This window comes from Mustela putorius, unplaced genomic scaffold, assembly GCF_011764305.1.
Source record: "Mustela putorius furo isolate JIRA1106 unplaced genomic scaffold, ASM1176430v1.1 tig00003866_pilon_pilon_pilon, whole genome shotgun sequence".
Lineage (NCBI taxonomy): Eukaryota > Metazoa > Chordata > Mammalia > Carnivora > Mustelidae > Mustela > Mustela putorius.
Window position 1 is genome coordinate 283788 of NW_025422018.1, and position 22397 is coordinate 306184.

The following is a 22397-nucleotide window of genomic DNA, read 5'->3' on the forward strand; positions in this document are numbered from 1 at the left end:
CTACAAGGGCAATGAGGTATGCCTTAAAATATTGAGGGAATTTATTTTCTTTTTCTGATCTTAATATTCTGTTCCTAAAAGAACTATCAATTAAATGTGACCAAAGATATTTTGATATGCAAAGTATTAAAAAAACTATTTACCTCCATGCGCTCATTCTCAAAAAGCTGCTAGTGGATAGGCTTAAAACAAAACCAATTACTTAATAATTAACTATTTAAAACTACAGGGGTTAAATACATTAAAAAAAAAAAAAGGAAAAGAGATTTAAAAGGTGATGAAGAAGGAAGGTGTAGAGAGCAAGCAATCCAATCAGAGGAAGTCAGAAATCACTGAGAGATACATTTCCAAAAAGAGGAGTTTTGTAGGAAATTTGATGTATTCAAATATGTTTAGAGAAATATTTTACTTCTAGAGATAAATTTGGAATTGATGGTTAGTACATAAAATTGGGGATTAATCCATAGAAAATTTAGCAAATAGAAATAATTTGCAACTCTAAGGAAAACATTAAGTTTCTCAAGAAAAAAGAAAATAAAAATTATAGTCTATGTGACTTTTATGTGAATCTTTTCTACAGCATCATAATAATATAAATGCAGGCTACTGACCTAACTGTAACTGTAAGTATATATAGGAATGGACAGAAGAAAGATGTGTTTGTTAGAAGTGGTGGGAAAGAGAGGTAAATATCCAAGACACAGAGATAAATAACAAATATAACAACTAACATAATTAAATATAATTGCTTGTGGATAGCAATGAAGAATGAAGATATGTTGTTTTGTTTTGTTTTGTGGAAAGGATAGACTTCCTTTTTTTCATAAAAAAAGTTTTGATTCTTTAAACAACATTTAAGTTTTTGAAAAAATTAAACATAAATTTGACCAAAAAATTATCATAAAAAAAAGATTATATGAAGTAGATGGATAAAATTCAATTCTGTCTGAGAAAGAAAACACTATTATCCAATGGAGAGGAGATATGGAAAACCATACTGACAACAAAGTAATTGGGGACCACTGAATTTTATTTAATTCTATATGACCTATACAAGTACATGTCTTCAGTCTTGTTTGTTCCTTAATCCCACGGAGACTTCTTTACAAATTACTTGCAATTCTCTCTCAATGCTCACCAGATAGAATGTTTATCATATATTCCATTCTTTGATCTTATAGATACAGTTTACATTTAAATCTAATCCAGTTTTATGAAGAAAATGTCTAATGTTGTAAAATCACAAAATGTTAAAAGAACATTTACAGTACAATAAAATGCATGATTATAAACACTGTTACAAATCACATCACACATAAAACCACTTTAACTTTTAACCAGATTATCATCTGGAAGGCAATGTACACATTCTAAGATCCAGAGCCATTGTTCCAGTGTTTTAAATTAAAATGGAGCTGTGCCAGAAAAAAAATTAAAAACACAAAAAAACCAAGAGCTTGAGCACAAAGAATAAACAGAATAAACCTAAAACGCATCAAGACAAATTTAAGAGAGTTGTAATTTGAAATCAAGTATCAAGGAATTATCTTAAAATCACAGTACTCAATGATTAACACAATTCATTTTGAAGCTTTTCTGCAGAAAGAATCAGATAAAAACTGTATTACAGTGGCCCAGAGAATGACATCACAAATAAGTATATCCATTTTGCAGACTCTTGGCCAAACAAGAACATATTTGGCAGCATAAACAAGTAAGAGAAGACTATGTTTTTTAAACTTCTCCAAAATGCTTTTGTTAAACCCACACTCATGACTTCAGATTATGTATAGGCCAGTGTTAAAAGGATCAAGGATCGAGTTGGACTCAGACTAAATTTGTGTTCAGTTGGTGGAAGTAAATGTTATGAGTGCTAATAGTCAATATGAATGATTATAAAGAAAATTATTTTCTAAAATGCACTATGAATTGTGTTTCTCAAAAAAATTGTTAATAAAATGAGAATAGCTTATTGAAGGTGCTGAGTTTATTAATAGTAAAATAATCATTAAACCCAAACTTCCAAACAACTCACTTTATAAAGTAAAATGATTCATGCTTATACTTGCAAATTTGTGTGTCTATGTTTTAAGGTGTTGGGGGTAGCCTTTTGTTCTTGGAAGTTTTCATAATTTTTCCTCATTCAAGTACTGTTCTGCTATAGAATGGAGTTCATTTTAAGTTCAGAAATTAAAAAATACAATGGTAAACTACATGCAGCTACTACCAAACAAAGAAATTTATTTTGGTTTAGGAGAGATTATCAAAAACTTAAAGTTTCTAGAAGTTCAGACACTCCAATCCATAATCAGCCATAAAAGTTTATTCCAGTCAACATGTCTACCCAAGAAACCTAGAAAAGGAAAAACAAGCCTGGACCTGAGTAAACAAATATCTCATTTATGAGATTATGAATGTTTTTATATCCTAATGCAAACTTTTACAAAATATTTCACTTTGTGGTCTGTGGTTAAAATTCTCCTCAAAGATCTAGATGGATATGAAATATCTAAAGTGATATTCAAAGATCATAAACTCTAAATTTCAGTGTCTGGGTAGTAAAATATGTCCACTGTTGAATAAAACTTGGGGAATATGAACACAAGTGACTTGTTAAATTCCCCTGACTTGATGCATTGTTACTGTTCTTTGAGGTTGCTTTACCTGAGACAACTTGATGCCCTGTTTTCATCTGCATACCTCTGTGTGTGTGTGTGTGCTATTTAATTCAAATTAATTCAAATTAATGTTGAGTTCAATCACAAAACTCAGTCACCACTTCCCTATTTTCAGCTTCACAACTATTTTAACAAACCTTTAGATTCAGAAATCAATCAACTCAAATAGTTGATTAATCTAAAAGCTAAGCAGATTTATTTGATTAATGTAGGTAATTCTGTGTGAATAATCAGACCGCTGGCTCCTGACTAGTAAGGTATATTATAAAATGCAAAATCAAAGCATGAGGGAAAACAAACAAAAAAACAAAAATTATGAATCTAGCCTTTTTTTTTCACATTTTTTGAAGGTATAAACTTCAGAGCCACAAAAATCTGTGCTCCTTACCAGTTTAGGAAATGTGTTGACTCTACAGCCCCCTTACCTGTGAAATGGGATTAATGGTTCCTACAGAAGTTTTTCCAACATGCTCCCTTTCATAAACCCATATGCATCAGAAGCATCTGAGACTTTGATTAAACTCATATCCTTGGGCCCTACTGATAAACATAGGAACTGTGTTATTAACCAACATCCCAGGTGATTTTTAGTTCCCTAAATTTGAAGAATCATGAATTTAGGGATTAGTGTGTAGATTAACATTAACAACCAGAACATTTAAATCTCTGGCAAACTGGGCTAATTCTGAATCTGATTTTAATGGGGGAACCAGGAATTCTATACACAATATTGCCAAGATTTGTGTTGGGAGGGAGGAGAAGGATTATAGTTAGGACTGCCCCAAAGTCTCAGTGAACAGTAGCCCTGTGGGGTGGGACTAGAAAGGGCCCAGGCTTTTATGTGCTGTCATATTATTGCATGAGCTCTAGTGCTGTCATAAAGCCCAGGCCTGAATGAGTGTGGGATGAACTGACATGAATATAACCCTGTGGGCTCTGTGGTTAGGATGAGTGGACGTGCAGTAGGGAAGACAAAGGACGGCCCAGACATGCCGCCTTCCCCCTTGACATCGTTCTTCCTCCTCAAATCCTTTATTACCAATACATGAGCATTATCGTACGATACTCTAAAATATCTAGTAAATGCAGTAGGAAATTTAAGTTGATTAATTCACAAAAGAAAGGAAAACCCAACGGCAAAATTAAGAAGGGAATCCGATCATTCTAACAACAAAACAATGTGTAAATTTTGCTTCTCTCTTCATTGTCTTTGCAACACAGGACAAAGCAATTGATGACAGAGCTTATTCCATTCATATATAAATAATTAATTGACTGTGTTACAAATATATATGATATCAAGACATATTTAAATAAATAACCAAAATAGCACAATAAACAAGGCAGTCCATACTAATGTTTCAGCTTTTTCAGTAAGGTTTAGAATTAGAGTAAAAAATGGTCTTTTGTCTTTGAACTTTTTAAAGTATCTAATTAAGGATGAGAACAATGTGATCCTAAATTTAAAATCATTTTCTAGGGGACTCTGTGGATTTCATACATAATTTATTTTTTATTGTTCTTTAGATGCAAAATATGTATTATGAAAATCAATTAAAACTCATTATGCAGGAGAAATGTTCATTAAGTGTAAGAATGATTAAAGAAAATATTTACTAGGAGGGAGTGATTATAAATGCTTATCTTTTATTATTCTCCAGGTAATATACACCTAGGGACTTATAAATGAAAATTGGATCACATGTTGGAGGTTAGAAAGCCAGTTTCTATTTCTGGCTCTCTGTAGATTATAATAGGTAGAACAAGTTCATGGAAAACCTGAGCTACACTTGGGAAAAAAAAAAAAAGCCTCATGTATGTTTTGAAGCAGATATAGTAAGAGGCCTGGTAGTGTGAGGTTGGTTGGGTATTCAGCTTTGGTTTAAGGATTTGTTGACTTCAACTTCTGAATTTGCATACCTTAGGGCAATGGAGACTGTGTTATTATTTGTTCATATACACACCATTTACATCAAACTCTTACCGATTCCACAGAAGAAGCAGAGATATATGGTCCTTTTAAGCAAATCAGTTACCTTTAATGGTTTAAAAAAAAAACAACTGGCAGGTAATCTTTACCTCTGGAATACAGCTCTGCAAGGGAAGAGTGAGTAGGACATTTCTCTTATTGGAGTGCTATAATTAAATTTGGAAGGATAATAGAGAAATGAGTCAAATAAGCCTGTTTTGTTAAATAAATAGAATTAGATTTAAAAATAAGATTAACCATTAAATGACATTAAAAATTAAATCTAGAAAAATTTCAAGAAACTCCCATAATTGTAAAATATGCTTCACAAGAGAGAAGAAAAAGTATATAAAAAAATGAATAAATGATTTTTTTCATATAATTCATTTTTTCAGCATCACAAAGCTGGAAAAAAATTCTAACAACAAAGCTCACATACTAAGAGCTCACATATTCTTAGAATATGACTATTTTAAATCTTAAACTCTCTATGGAATATTTGTTTCTAGGAGTTCATAGCTATTTGGTTTATGTGGGGCAGGAACTGAAGGCTGATATTTATATTAGTTCAATCTGTGAAATATTTTTGATAGGCCTATTTATGACTGGTGAGGATTTAGTTCTGCCTACACTCAGGTTTCATGTCAGGTCTGGAAACTTTTCTTCATGTCACAATTTTTTTTTCCATTTTGAACACAATAGCCTTACAAATTCATCAGAGGGGGAATGTTAACACACAGACACACACACACTACACACACACACGCACTACACACACATACACAGACCCACAAAACTAAAGAAAACAAACAAAAACCTAGGAATCCATGATGCTGTTTCCTTGTATCTTCTCCAGAAATATCAGTGGTGGTCTTTGGTACCTGCAGTCTTGAGGACTATATGAGACTGTGCTCCAGAAAGACTACACATTAATTTCTTAGACAATCTTGTGAAGTACACTGCAGAAAAATTGGTGAAAATTATTTTTTTAAAGATTTATTATTATTATTATTATTATTTTTTAGGGGGAGAAGGAAACGTGACCACGTGTGTGCATAGGGAGAGGGGCAGACAGGAGAGAGAGAGAGAGGGAGAGGGAAATACAAGCTGACTCTGTGCTGAGCATAGAGCCTGATGCAGGGCTCAATCTCATGACTCTGAGATCAAACCTGAGCTGAAACCAAGAGTCAGATGCTCAACAGATTATGCCACCCATGTTACTTTGTATTGAGTCATCTTCTTAACCACACACATAAACACAGAAAATCCTTAACTTGTCCTGCTTAATGATGAACATAAATTCTTCTTAAAATTTATAACACTGTAAAAAAAATTATAACACTGCAGAATTGACAGAGAGCCACTGTCAAAAGACAGGATCAAATTGCTACAGATGTCCACAAGCCATAAAAGATTCTTAGGCAGAAATGAGACTTCAGAAGACTTTCTCTCCTATGTTTCATTTTAGAGTTCAATAAACTGAGGCAAAGAGAAATGAAATATTTATATTCATCTAATATGCTAGTTAACAAAGCTAGTTCCTAATGCAAGCTAATGTCAGTTTGCTTTCTTTCTTTTCACTTTTGACAAAAGGAAGAAGATAATTATGAGAATTAAAGTATATATAGGTAATTGAAATAAGAATTTTGAATTCTCAATTCACTGAACTTTGAAAATATTTTTGGCATATTTGAATCCATATATGAATCCTCATAAATGGAATCAATTTGAGAGACTTGATTTTATTTAACCAAGGCTGGAAGACTGTGAGACACATAGTAAGAACATAAAATTCAATATTTGCCAACATTTTCTGAGGCATCTTGTGTAGAAAATATTGGAAATTAGTAAATGAAAAAGACATAGCTCTGGTCTAGAGAATAGTACAGTCTCTTGTGGTAGGATATTTCAATTATTACAGGAGGAACATCCCTGAGAAATATGGTCAATTAATAATTATTTTTTTAAAGATTTTATTCTGGGGGCACCTGGGTGGCTCAGTGGGTTAAAGCCTCTGCCTTCAGCTCAGTTCATGCTCCCAGGGTCCTGGGATAGAGCCCCACATCGGGCTCTCTGCTTGACAGGGAGCCTGCTTCCCTTCCTCTCTCTCTGCCTGCCTCTCTGCCTACTTGTGATCTCTATCTATCTGTCAAATAAATAAAATAAAAACCAAAAGAAAAAAAAAGATTTTATTTTTTTATTTGAGAGAAAGACAGTGAGTATATGGAGGGAGAGGGAGAAGCAGATTTTCCACCCAGCAGAGAGCTAGACTTGGGGCTGGATCCCAGGACCCTAACGTCATGACCTGAGCTGAAGGCAGATGCTTAACCAACTGAGCCACCTAGGTACCTCAATAATTATTTTATTTTTGTTAGCTAAATAGAGTCTTCAATTTTTGTATATTTTGTACAATGAAATCAACTTTTATTATAATAAAATTTGGTGAGTTCATTACTAAGTGCAACAAATTAAAAGTGCTAGTGTTTGGACCAAACACTTTAAAGGTTGTAAAATTTAAATCATTTTGGATTATCCTACCAGTGTTAAAATATTATTTTCAGAAAGATAAAATCATGACTCTCAAGTAACTATAGAAAAGAACACCGGTTAAAGATTTTCATTTTAATTCATTAGTTAACCAGTGAACAAGTAATGTGTTAAAACCAGTACAAAGAACATTTCAGAAAGAAATATAAGCAATTAAAAGGATTGTCAGGGCAAGATTTATTGCTGGATTAAAGACAAAACAGGTTAATGTCCAACAGGGCAATAAACCATAACTTTTCAGGTTATCTTTTCCATAAGACAGAAACTATTTGCATACCCATCAGAAAAAAAGAAAAATGCAACTTGACCTCTGTCCCTAAAAAGTTGGAAAACAATATAATCCATGGAAAATTAATAAAAAATGCAAGCCAAACACTGCTCTGAAAGAACAGTATTCTCTTTTACTCTTTTCAAAACTTTGAAAAGTTTTTCTTACATCGGCTTGCTTTATATGTTGAGGCATGATGCTTCTGTTTAAGAACTCCAAATAATGTATCTTTTCTACCTTACATATCACTCACATACAGAATCTATTTGACTTTAGTCTTATTGAATGTTTTTAAGTAAACCCATTTGCCAGCTGTCCAACTTTTGTAATAGATAAATTAAAAACAGAAAATTTCTGAGTGGATGTCTTTGCTTTACCCTAAAGATACAAACGTAGTGATCCAAAGGGGCACGTGCACCTGAATGTTTATAGCAGCAATGTCCACAATAGCCAAACTATGGAAGGAACCTAGATGTCCACCAACAGATTAATGGATCAAGAAGATGTTGTATATATACACAATGGAATACTATTCAGCCATCAAAAGACATGAAATCTTGCCATTTGCGACAACATGGATAGAACTAGAGCGTATCATGCTTAGTGAAGTAAGTCAAGCAGAGAAAGACAACTATCATATGATCTCCCTGATATGAGGAAGTGGTGATGCAACATGGGGGCTTAAGTGGGTAGGAGAAGAATCAATGAAACAAGATGGAATTGGGAGGGAGACAAACCATAAGTGACTCTTAATCTCACAAAACAAACTGAGGGTTGCTGGGGGGAGGGGGGTTGAGAGAAGGAGGGTGGGGTTATGGACATTGGGGAGGGTATGTGCTTTGGTGAGTGCTGTGAAGTGTGTAAACCTGGCAATTCACAGACCTGTACCCCTGGGGATAAAAATATATGTTTATAAAAAAATAAAAAATTTAAAAAAATTATTTAAAAAAAAGAAAATTCTGAGTGGATGTCTTTGCTTTATTTGGAGAACAAATTTTCTAAACTTCCTACTATCCAAAATAGGTTTGATTTAAAGTTTGTTTAGGTGTCTGTTTGAGGTCCAGAAAAATCTAAGTTACTTCTATATTTTAATGGTTATACAGGAACTTCAAATGTAGCAGTTAGAGTTTAAATACACTGGAAAGTAGAGAGAACGGGATCTCTTGATGAAGACAGGATTTCAGCTGATGGAATTTAATATGCCTGTTAAGCCCCTGAAAAGCAACATTTTTGGAAATTGCTTTAGGGCTTTGTCTTAGAATATCTAATAATTTATTTGTTTTTGTAGGACAGGGATACAGAGGATTATAGTTGCAATTATTGCATCAATTTCCATTCTCCCTTATTCATTGCTGTTTAAATGACAAGGAGATAAAAGAAGTTACAGGGCACCTGGATGGTGAAGTCCAGTAAAAGACTGACTCTTGGTTTCAGCTCAGGTCATGACCTCAGGGTCGTGGGATCAGTTGAGCCCTATGATGGGTTCTTAGCCCAAGCACAGAGTCAGTTTAAGATTATCTTTCTCCCTCAGTTCCCTGCTCCTATCTCTCTCAAAAGAAACAAACATATCCTTTAAATTAAAAAAAAAAAAAAAGGCACAAGAGCAAGAGCAACAAAGAGAGAGAGAGAGAGAGAAAAGTTCTGCCAACCCAGCTAGGAGAAATGGAAAAAAATGACTTCTGAGTTTGGACTATTGATGAAAAGGAAATCCTAAATTTGTGAGGTAAAAAAACTTCACGCTGCATGACAGAAATTAAAACTCATCATTAAGATACTGCTATAATTATATAACATGATAGCAAACTATAAAGCACACTTTAAATCATGGGATTGGAAAAAGATAAATAATTTCTTAAAATCACAAGCTACCCAGTAAGAACCCTAGCTATGTACAAGTTTCTCCTTGATTATGTCGTTCTTCTTTTAACCACATCAACGTTGAAGTGCAGTCTTTTTTTTTTTTTTAAGATTTTATTTATTTATTTGACAGGCAGAGATCACAAGTAGGCAGAGAGGCGGGCAGAGAGAGAGGAGGAGGCAGCAGGCTTCCCGCTGAGCAGAGAGCCCGATGCAGGGCTTGATCCCAGGATTCTGGGATCATGACCTGAGCCGAAGGCAGAGGCTTAACCCACTGAGCCACCCAGGTGCCCCTGAAGTGCAGTCTTAATGAGAAATTGTCACTGATGCTGCAATGAGGATAACTTCTTCAAGGGAAATTATGTCGTAATAATACTTCCTCTGTGCAGAGTTTGACTTCTTATATTTTTTAATAGTTAACTACATTTAAAGTTCTAATATGGCTGAATTTTAGCAAAGAACAATAATGTCGAGTTGATGAGCCTAAGCTAAGGATAAAAGTAACCTCATTAGCTATAGAGTAACTCTCATGAATAATATATGTTGGCCTCAAAGTTTTACTTTAACATTTTTCATTATTTCATAGTAGAATAAGCCATTTAGTTTTCTCAGAAACATAACCCCCATGTGTTGCATTGTTTTTGCTGGGAATTAGGCTTTGATAATACTGTTTTGAATGAAATATCTATTACAGTACATACAGAGAGAATTTTTTTAAACAACTATCATGTTGAGAAACTGAGTTTCTGAGCAAAATATTAAATTTGAAAATGCAAAAAATCATGAAATAATGAGAACATATAAGCTAAAGTGATTTAAAAATATTGTGAGAATTTATTTTCTTTAATTGTATTTTTGCAAATAATTCAGATTTTTTTTAAATTATGGCCAATATTTCTTATTCACCCAAAATACATTTCATCACAAAGTAGGTTTTCAACTTTACCATAAATCTATTTTTTTGGAAAATGAAATTACAGTGTATATGAATAAAATAATTTTGAATTGCTTACTATATTCAGGTTATTCTTATCTTCTTATCTAAATTAGTGTATTTTTTTCAGTAATGCCAGGACTGTGTTTTGTTTAATACTGTCTGTCCAGGACATGGAGAACCTGATCCATAGTAGGTCCTTTTTATTGACTGAATGAATTAATGAATGTTTTAATTTGGCAATATTCAATCTGTCACTTTAGAATTATTTTAAAACCTACAGAGTGCATTTTTGTAATATTGTAAGGATTATTTTAAAGAGCATTTTAAAAACCAGCTAATGATGCCAGCTGGAAAGTTATTCATATTTTGTACAAATTGTGACAAATATAATTAAGGTCAACTATCGCCTCAAGAAAATGTCTAATTTGTACAGTATATCTCATCAATTTCCATACAATTCTTGATCTATAGTAAAAAAAAGTCAATGTAACATTACAAATAGCTCACTTCTGATATATAGTCCCTTAAACTTGATATTTTCACATAATTTTGCTCATAAATTTTTCTTACCATCTGTCTGTGCAAATCCAACAGCTTCTCTTATTTTGGCAACTCTGAACGAACGCATTTCTAAAGGAAACCTTGACATATTTATTTTATGCTCTTTCATGAGGGTTACAAAATATGTGCTTCATGATCTAGAAAAAAATGTGCTAACAACTAAAATCTTAACTGTAAAAAGCTATATATTTTTTCACTTTAAAATCCCTTGAAAAATCTCTTATTTGATTTTCTTAGTACTCTTTTTAATAATATGGAAAGCAAGATAATTCAGCTGTGAAAACAAGCAAAATTTCTTCTAATATAGAACAGCTGAGTGTTTCACTGTCTTTACAAAGAATCCACTCCTGTAACCGCAGGTATTTTTTTTTTTTTTAAATCAAGTTTATTATGAGCACAGTGCGGTTGAGTAAAGGTTCTTCTTTCTTATTGTAGAAAACGTAGAAGAATGAAAAGGCAGAGAGAGCCTAAATTGTTTTAGTTTGTGTTACATTGGCCTTGAAAAGAAATAGAAGAGGATAATTTAGCCAAAAACAACAAACATCCAGTTACCACGAATCTCAAACTTTCAGGTTTAGAGTGAAAGAGACCCATTAATTCAGGGATGTCAAGGCTGCTGGTGAAGTTGAATACAAAAAAATACTGTCCTGTGAGTTGTTATAGCTAGCTTCCTTTCTTTAGTAGACAGTGTTTGCGGGACTATCTACTCCTGCTATTAAAGTCCTTCGTAAAACAATGGACAAGTGTGGAGGAACAGAATCATGTAGTCTATAGCACACATCCACTCATTCAGAATCCCAACTCTGGCTGCTAAGAGAAAAATACAAGAACAGTTTCCTGAGAATGTTAAGCCAACACACTATTAAATATACCACCTAACATTGTTCTTTTCCTCTCCTTTTTCACTCTTGCAGCTACCACATGTGATGGAAGGAGTCCAAGTTAAACACTCTCACTAGAGCATGCTCCAAGACAGATGACTGGGCCTCAGGCTTGGCCAATACAATGCACTTCTATTCTCTATTTATTTTTGTAGTTCAAAGACCTGGCAGTAACCAAGTTGATGCCTGCCATAAGGACCAGTGCACTCCTGATTACTGCCCAGTGACTTTTATAACTGTATGCCAGCTACTCAGATAGACCACGTATAAAGAGTAGGGGGATTTTTTGGAAGGCAAAGAAACCCCAGCTTCCACATAAGCTTTGAAATTTCAGATGATGTACTGCCAACTTACAGACCTTGCTTTAATCAGAGCAGCCACATAAAAAAGCTGTTTCTATTTACCCTAGGTCATTTAGGAAACCAGTGATAAGTAGGCTGTGCAAAATTTCAACTTCTCTTAAAGTTGGCATGTTCGCCTCAACTAGAGTTGAGTCTTGATTTCATTTTCTGAGTCGAAATATTTACAATCCTGTCATACATGAGTTTTAGCCTTCCTCCTTTCTACCAACAAATGGGCTTTTTAAAGAATGCTTAGGGTTAATGTGGAAGTTTTCTAACAGTGGGCCCATGTAGATTTAAATAATGACTAAAGTACTTTACTGGTCTGGCTCAGATTTCATCAGAGACTGACTTTAGCTAGAAAAAAATAACATTCTATTTTAGTTTTAAATTGTGTATTTATGTAATAAGAAAGTAATCTTGCAGAACCTAAAGTAACAACTGTAATATTCAAGAATTCAGTGTTAGAAAGGAAAAAGATTCAGGATCCCCATTTATTCTTCAGCATACAAAGAATCCTTTGGGTAACATTTTGATTGTCCTTATCATGAAGAGATTCTGTATAGTCCTTGATATTGTGATATTCTGAATATGTTATGTTATCAAAATATAAACAGAAGAAGTTCCCTTTATCCATTATTTAGAGTCAATATTGCACCACTTAACACTATAAGCTCCCCCATACGTTAGATTTGTAACAATCAGATATCAGTAAAATTACATTTTCATGCTTCCCATCTTTTGTGCTACTGTGTCCTATTAAATTTTTAACCCCACCTAACAATGTTAATTTTTTGTTTTAAACAGGTTTCTAAGGAAATTAGGAGGAAAAAAATACTTTTTTATTTACCTCTACTACACTTTTTTTAAACCACTTCTAATATCTTTGTTCTTAATTTTAGAACCAAGTTTTCATCTGATATCCTTTTCCATCAATCCAAAAAGCCTTCTTTAGCATTTCTTATTGTACATATCTACTTGCAATGATTTTTATTTATCTGAAAATGTCTTTATTTCTTCCTTGTTTCTGAAGATACTTTAACTGGAGATAGAATTCTGGACAGACTGCTTCTTCAGCACTTTAAAGAGGTCTTTCTTGTTCAAGGCGACATATTTTCAGATGAGAAGTCAGCCATTACTTTTGATGGCTGCATAGTATTCCATTGCGTATATATACCACATCTTCTTGATCCATTCATCTGTTGATGGACATCTAGGTTCTTTCCATAGTTTGGCTATTGTGGACATTGCTGCTATAAACATTCGGGTGCATGTGCCCCTTTGGATCACTACGTTTGTATCTTTAGGGTAAATACCCAATAGTGCAATTGCTGGGTGAAATTTTGCCATTTGCGACAACATGGATGGAACTAGAGCGTATCATGCTTAGTGAAGTAAGTCAAGCAGAGAAAGACAACTATCATATGATCTCCCTGATATGAGGAAGTGGTGATGCAACATGGGGGCTTAAGTGGGTAGGAGAAGAATCAATGAAACAAGATGGGATTGGGAGGGAGACAAGCCATAAGTGACTCTTAATCTCACAAAACAAACTGAGGGTTGCTGGGGGGAGGGGGTTTGGGAGAAAGGGGTGGGATTATGGACATTGGGGAGGGTATGTGCTTTGGTGAGTGCTGTGAAGTGTGTAAACCTGGTGATTCACAGACCTGTACCCCTGGGGATAAAAATATATGTTTATAAAAAATAAAAAATTTATAAAAAAAAAAAAAGAAGTCAGCCATTATCTGTATCATTGTTTCCCTGTTTGGAATGTCTTTTTTATTGAACTAAGTTCTTGATTTTCTCTTAATTTGATTTTCAACTAGCCTTGGGTTTTTTGGATCTGTGAATGGATAGTAGATATTAATTATCAAATTGAGGAAAAATCTGACCATTATAGCTTCAAATATTTCCCAACAATATTCTCTGCCTTCTTCTCAGACCAATCATACACACATGCATGCACACTAAATATATATACATGGCTTGCTAGACATTGCCCCTCTCTTAGACTGTGATAATTTTTCTTTCTTTTTTATTGAAGTACCATTGACACATAGTGTTACATTAGTTTCAGTTGTACAACACAGTGATTCAACAAATCTATACACTATGCTGTGCTCACCACAAGTATAACTACATTTGTCCCCATACCTGCTATTACCACTGATTATATTTCCCCGACTGTAACTTTGATCCCCATGACTTATTCATCCCTAACTGGAAGACTGTACTTCCAAATCTTTTTCACCCATTTTCCCCAAGCCTCATCCCCTTCCCTCTGGCAACCACTAGTTTGTTCTCTGTATTGAAGAGTACATTTTTTGTTTGTGTTTGTTCGTTTGGTTTGTTTATTTAGATTCTACATATAAGTGAAATCATGTGGTATCTGTCTTTCTCTGTCTGACTTATTTCACTTAGCATAATACCCTTTAGGTCCATTCATGTTGCCATCAATGACAAGACCTCATTTTTTATGGCTGAGTAATACACACACACACACACAATAATAAATAAATATATATATACAATATATATAATAAAATATGATATGTGAGATATATAGATATGTATCTCTCTCCATACCTTCTTTATTCATTGGATAGATAGTTGGGTGGCTTCCATGTTTTGGTTATTGTAAATAACGCTTCAATAAACATAGAGGAGTATATGTCTTTTCAAATTAATGTTTTTCTTTGGGTAAATACCCTATTAGTTGAATTACCAGATTATATTGTATTTCTATTTTAACTTTTTAAGGAATCTCCATACTGTTTTCCACAGGGACTGTACCAATTTGCATTCCCACCAACAGTGCAAGAGCATTCCTTTTCTCCACATCCTCATCAACACCTGTTATTTCTTATCTTTTTGATTCTAGCCATTCTGACAAGTGTAAGGTGTTATCTCATTGTGGTTTTAATTTGCATATCCCTGATGATTAGTGATGTTGAGCATCTTTTCATGTGTCTGCTGGCCATCTGTATAGTCTTCTTTGGGAAAATGTCTATTCAGGTCCTTTGCCTGTTTTTAATTACATTATTTCTTGTTTTGGTTTTGAGTTGTATAAGTCCTTTTATATTTTGGATATTAACCCTTTTTCAGATATACATTTGCAAATATGTTCTCCCATTTGGTAGGTTGCCTTTTCATTTTGTTGGTTTCCTTCACTGTGCAGAAGCTTCTTATTTAATACTTTATTTTTGCTTTTGTTTCTTTTATCTGAGGAGACATATCTAGAGAAGTGTTTCTATGGTTGATATCAAAGAAATTACTGTCTATGCTTTTTTCTAGCAGTTATGAGGTTTTTGGTCTCACATTTTTCTTCAATCTTCTTCTTTCTTGATATTGGCTAATTTCTATTTTTATTCAGTTTTATTTATTCCTTTTTTTTCAAGCCCATCAAGTAATTCTTTCTCAATTTTTTTCTCAAACAATTCTCAAATAATTTTTTTTCTCAAATAATTTCTTCTCAAGCCCATCAAATAATTTTTCATTTTGGATATTGTAGTTTTTTGTTTTAGAATTTCCTGGTGGTGCTGCTGCTTTTTTTCCCACAGTTTCTGTTCTCTACCAAGATCCCTATATATTTAGAAATACCATATTTTCTTTAGGTCCATGAACAAATTTATAATAGCTTTCAAAACTATTGGTCTGATAAATCCAAAATCTGGGTCATCTTGGGATTAGTTTCTATTCATTACTTTTTTTGCCCTGACTTTGAGTCATATCATACTTTTTAAAAATGCCTAGTAAATTTTGACTTAATATTAAACATTGCATAAGTCATGTTATAAATGTTCCTTATTGTATTATATTCTTCTGAAGAATATCACTTTGAATTCTAGTGTTCAGCACAATTACTCACTAATCACCTTGAAATTTTAAAGGCTCAGTTTACACTTTGTTAAGTTTCCTCTGTGGAAAGCTCTGTTTTCCAGACCTCCTTAAGTGGTGGCTCAACCTCCACACTCTCATTTTCCTAAACATATTGTTGAAGGTTTATAAGTATATATCTAGTGTGGGTTTTACTCTAGGGCATAGTACTTACTTCAAAGCTATGGCCTTTCTGGAGTCTCAGCTGGGCGGTTACAGTGTTAAGTGGTTTTTGTTTTGTTTTGTTTTGTTTTGTTTCGTTTCGTTTTTTTTTTCTCTGTATTTGGGCCACAGCTCCAAAGAACTCCCAATGTGGCACTACCTTTAGTTTCTTGAGTTTGTTCCTAAACCCACAGCCTCTCTAGTAAGACTTGCATGTTCTGTCCTAACACATGTATCACCTAGCCTTCAGCTCAGAACTTTTACTGGCCCCTCAAACGGTCTTCTGTCTTCCCAAATTGTTCTGTGTTGTTTCACCTTCTTATACAGCAATCAAGAAATTGTATCCAAGCAGAGACATTAGAGCTAAAAACCTTCACATAAAGCCATTTTTCTAGATGAGGTACAGAATGAAATCATATTCCTTTTAATACAAATGTTCATATAATATGAACACCTTTCTTTCCTGCCTGGTAATTTTTTCTCCTGAGAAAACTCTTGAGAATGCTAGGAGTTACTGAGCCCAGGGAATCAAACCTCCTACTTTTACCCATAGGAAATAAGAAAGGAATGCTTTCTTCAGCTGTCAAAAATCTCTTACTGCTCGTTCAGTGGGGTCTGTGTGGTATTATTGGCCATAGTAAAATCAGAAGGTATGTTTGTTCGCTGAGATTCATTTAAGCAGAATTATCTCAGGGGAAAGCATGTTAGAGGGAAGATGAGGAATGCACATCCTCTCTTTGGAGATGGATCAAACTACTACTGCTTCTAGCCCTGCTGTTCATCCCACCAATGCAACAGGCAGGAAAATATATAGCAGGGCAGTTCATCCTAGCCTGCATCCTGAGACCAGAAGTCGCTTGCCCTCATCGTCAAGTTGAATTTGTCCTTTATCTACACTTCTTAGACTAGATGTAAGGCGGGAGGAATTCTTCCTCACCTCCATCTTCACTGTTCTCCCCTTTATTGATATAACATGCCTTGTTTCAGAGTTTTCACAAATAAGTCATTAAATAGAATAGTCTCATTTTAGTTCAGACCTTAATTGCAGTTGCTCAGTTTTCTCTCCAGAAACAACTACAGTTCAGATATTTGGATAATCATCTGCTGTTATCCAACATCCTGACTGTGCTGTTCACTTTCTTTGTTACAACTGATGTATTCAAGCTACACATGAATTCAGCCTGATGTTAGTCACCAGTACTCACTCTCTCCAGCACCAGTGTAAATAAGCATCTGAAACCCATGACCGCACATTTGAAATGCCATTCTCTCTAACTGCCCTCACTGTACTGTCTCCCTCCTGAGCACTTCTTATTCTGCAGTAGATATTTTGATTCCTTTCCCAGGTTCCTCCTTTAGAACTAAAGCATTCAATTCCTTATGTGCTGGGAATATTGCCTCATGATGGTTCGCAGCTGAGTCTCTATTAAGAGAAACAGCAGTATTATAGTTAATTGACCTGGTGTCTGCATTTTTGCTGTCTGTTACCTGAACGTCAGGTTATTCGGAAAAGCAACCAAAGTAGAGAAGAAAAAATTACCAGTTGATACTCTGATAAAGCATGCAAATAATAAACCACAAACTCTGGGATTTTTGTAACTATCTATAGTCTAGACATACTACTTTCAAGATAAGGTCGAGATAAGGGTGAGGTAGGCAGCAAGAATCCCTTCTTTTATCTTGATTACACCTTGCATAACTCAAAGAGGCAAGAAATGCATTGCAGTATCTCTGAAAAGTGCCTCTCAGAACCATGAAGTGTGTAAACTCCATGGTATGTGTAGCCCTCCTAAGGAGAGTTATATTTTTTTTTCTTCAAAACTGCATTATATGTTCCTTCAACATGATTTCTCTAATGGAAAACTACTTATAACATTAGATGGTATTAATAAATAAGCACAAGAATGTTAACTTCAGACCATAATTCCACCATAGCTCACAGTTGTAAGTTGTAGAGCTGTAGTAAAAGCTTTCTAGCAAGTCTATGGTAGACTGATTATTGAACTTGAAATGAATTTTCCCTTAGAAATTATACTGTAATAATGACCAGATTTCTTATTTGCCAAGGTCTATTAAGTCTATCATTTATCCTAAGTAGAAAAATAAAACTTAATAAACTAGTTTTTGGTTCATTATAGTGCTTGGTTCATGGTTAGTATATAAGAAATATATAATTGGATGACTAAATACATCAGTAAATACGTAAATATGTGACACTGCTTCCATGGAAACATGATTAAAATTCTGATTCAAGCCATAGCTGCCATTTGACACTCATGCCCTTTATACATATTTTCTTCTCCAGCCCCAGTTCCAGCAGCTGGATCAGTATTCTACCACATTCCAAGCATCAGTTCAAGGGAAGATAAGTTATAAGGATTTCTAAATGCTCTGTTCCTATACAGATCTGCAGATACTTACATGCAACAAACAATATGATGAATGATGGTGTCTTGGGAGAAAGAAGTAGGTCGGTTGGAACACTGCAAGAGAAGAGAGGTAGTGGTTCTACACCATGACAGCCAGTGTGGAGTTTACTCTGGGGGGTGTTTGTAGGAGGGCGATTCCTCTACCAGCAAAATTTCCAATTCAGTCACCGAGATGCCAAAACATGGATCTTTTTCTGGGACAATGGGGAGAATGCTCATTTTATTGACCACAGTTATGTATACTCTTTAAGTGGCTTAAAATTGCCATCTTAAGAAGGGATGACATTTTCAAACTGGATCCAGATGAATATTCAAATGAAACAAGTCTTTGGGGACAGATCCAACTGCAGGTGGAAATCGGATTTGGCAGGCAGAACACAATATTTAAAACAAATGGCAACAGAACATGGCATCAGAGAAATACCAACAAGGGACTTCCACAGCACTGAATGGAAGGCCAGGACTAGGTAATATTATAACTACATGGGCAAGCAGAGAGGGCGACATGAAATAGGCAGGGATCTTACATAAGGAGCTGCAGAGTAGCAGGAGTGAGCCATGGGGGCAGACAAACTCCTCTCGTTGAGCTATAAAGATGACTAAAATGAGACAGAGAAATAAAAAGTGCCTGCCACTTACTGGGGAAAATACAAGACTAGGTTTTAGGAATATAGCAGAAGTCCCTTAAGCAGAACAGAGACATGAAAGGAGAGTCAGACAGGTTTTGCTCTAGAGATTTTGATAGAGTCTCTTTATTTGCTTCATAATACTTAAGGTCAAGGTGGGCTCCCAAAACTAGGAAGGCAAGTTGTTTTATATTTGGAAAAAGAAAAGCCAGAAATCCCAACAATCTAGGTCTAACCATGTCAGCCAGTCTGGACATCAGGTCTTTACATTTTCATTTTCGTTTTCTTCCTATTTCATCCCAATTTCTTCTTTTATATCAATATGTCTTTGTGTTTCAAATCTCTCCTAATTAATTCATCTATAGGCTTGAATTTTTTATTCTCCATTGCAGTGTTAAACAAATGTTTTGATTTCCCTATTTCTGCATCTTCTCTAGTTATCTCTTCCTCTACCTCCTTATATGTTGTTAGTTTCTCTGTTTCTATCTTTTTTTTTTAGACTTTCAAACTGCATTTCTTTTTACATTTGCTGCATACCTAATGTAGCACTTTGTACCACAAGGCAGAATGTTTTATGAATACAGTTTCATATTTGTAGTCTCTAAAGAGTCTTTAGTTTAATTCCAAGTGACACCCTGAATAAACCATGCAAATTATCAAGGTCCATTTGGAACTGGCAGTAAATAGTACTTATGAAAAATCCAAAGTGACTGTATATAGAATTCTTTGATAAAGTTGGTGACCACACACAAAGCACTGAATCTATCAGAGTAGAATAATGACTTTACAATCATTAATAATGACTTAATCACTAATAATGATTAAACAAATGATTTTCCAATTTAGTATTTTTACAATTAAACTTTTCATGAATAATAATCTGGAAATAGAAGAAATCCACACTCAGAGATAGACATGAACTATCTTGACCATTTCCAAAATTTAGGCAATGGCATCTCAGGATTTATATTTGCTTTGAAAAGGAGCTATAGAGAAAACTAAATGACCAACAATCTCAGTTTATCCCTGAAGTTCCAGATGCTTCAACATTCCTCTCTTAGAGTTTTCAGGCATTAAATTAAGGATCAAAAGAATTTTAAAATATATGTACAATATTATAAGATTTGTTGATAGCTAATGAAATGAACAAAGGCCACTTTAAAAAAAACAAATAGGTGGACTTAATATTAAAAGTCTTCTTTAAAAAATTTAAAGAAAGACAAAAGTCTTCCTGATCACTTATGTTTAACAATTTCTTAGCAAATTAACATAATTTACTACATTTTAGTCAGTTTCAATAAAACAGCAGCTTTGTGCTTTGTATTTGTGTTATTATTTTTCAATAAAACATTTTAATTGAAGCTTTGTACTTTGAATAAGACAACAACAAATGGATTCAGTGTGATCTCAGAATAATCTAGGAGGCCAAGTTACATAGGTGGAAATTTCATTCTACTTTTTTTAACCTCCTGTATTGTGTATCTTAAGATGGAAGCACAATGCCACCTACAAAGTATTATAAGCAAATTCTAAACCAGAATCTGATCAAGACTTACATATAACTACCAATTTATAGAAACATAAGAAACAGAATACAAGCTAAACAATACCAGAGTGATGCAATTAACAAATTTCATACTCCAGAAAATTATACAGGACAAATCATCTTAATTCTTTAGCAAATAAACTTCTAGGAAACACACACACACACACACACACACACACACACAAGTTTAGAAAAGGACTGGCTTGGGGAGTTTGGGTGGCTCAATGGGTTAAGCCTCTGCCTTCTGCTCAGGTCATGATCTCAGGATCCTGGGATCTAGCCCAGCATTTGGAAGATCATTATAATGATCTGTGCAATCCTCTCACCTTACTGGTGAGGAAACTGAAACCTAGTTATTGAATTTAAAAGTATTTTTTCTGGGGAACCTGGGTGGCTCAGGGTAAAGCTTCTGCCTTCTGTTCAGGTCATGATCTCAGGGTCCTGGTATTGAACCCCCATCGCACCCTGCATTGGGCTCTCTGCTCAGCAGGGAGCCTGCTTCCCCCTCTCTCTCTGTCTGCCTCTCTGCCTACTTGTGATCTCTGTCAAATAAAAAATAAAATCTTTTAAAAAAAGATAAAAGATGGTCTTGGAGTTATAAAAGAAATCTTATTTAATCCAATTTTAATATATTAATCTTATTTGTATCTCAAAAATAACTCTATAAAAGAAATTTTGAAACCATCAGATAATTTGAACGTTAGCTGGATATTTCATAATATTAAGAAGTATTCTTAATAATTTGTTTATGACAATAGATATATGATTATGTTTCAGGATATGAACTGTGCTTATGTGTTTTTTATTTATAAATGTGCTTATTATTTATAGGCCATACAGAAATATTAAAGGTGAAATAATATGATTCTTGACATTTTTTCAAAATAAACCAGAAAAAGCAGGAATTGGCAAGAGTTATAGAGAAAGCAATATTTCTCATGAGCTGATAAGAACAAATAGTACATGTTTATTATTATTATTGTTTCTACATATTTATATATTTAAAAATTTCCATAATAAACTAAAAATAGTCTCAGACATTACACTTCCTAAAAATATATTGCTCTATGTAGAAATAAAGTTGACCTTAACAGCACAGTTTGAACTGCATGGATCTACTTTTATGCAGTTATTTTTAAATAAATATATTGAAAATATTTTTAGAGATTTATAATAATTTGTGAAACTCACAAACTGCATAGCCTAGAAATATAAAAAAATAAGGAAAATATATGTTATGAAAGCAGAAAATCTAGATAGATATTAATCTCCTTTATCATTTACTACCATAGAATATACACAAACCTATTATAAAAAGTTAAAATTCATCAAAACTTAAAAGAGCACCTGGCTGGCTCAGTCAGAAGAGCATGGCACTCTTGATCTCAGGGTCATGGGTTCAACCCCCAAGTTGGATGTAGAGATTACTTTTTTTTATTTATTCATTTGACAGAGAGAGATCACAAGTAGGCAGAGAGGCAGGCAGAGAGAGAGGGGGAAGCAAGCTCCCTGTTGAGCAGAGAGCCCGATGAGGGGCTCAGTCCCAGGACCCTGAGACCATGACCTGAGCCAAACGCAGAGGCTTAACCACTAAACCAACCAGGAGCCCCAGGTGGTGTAGAGATTACTTAAAAATAAAAATCTTAAAAAAACAAAAAAAATTTACGCACACACTTATAGACCATATATGGCCCTTGACAGTCAGAATATTCTAAACAA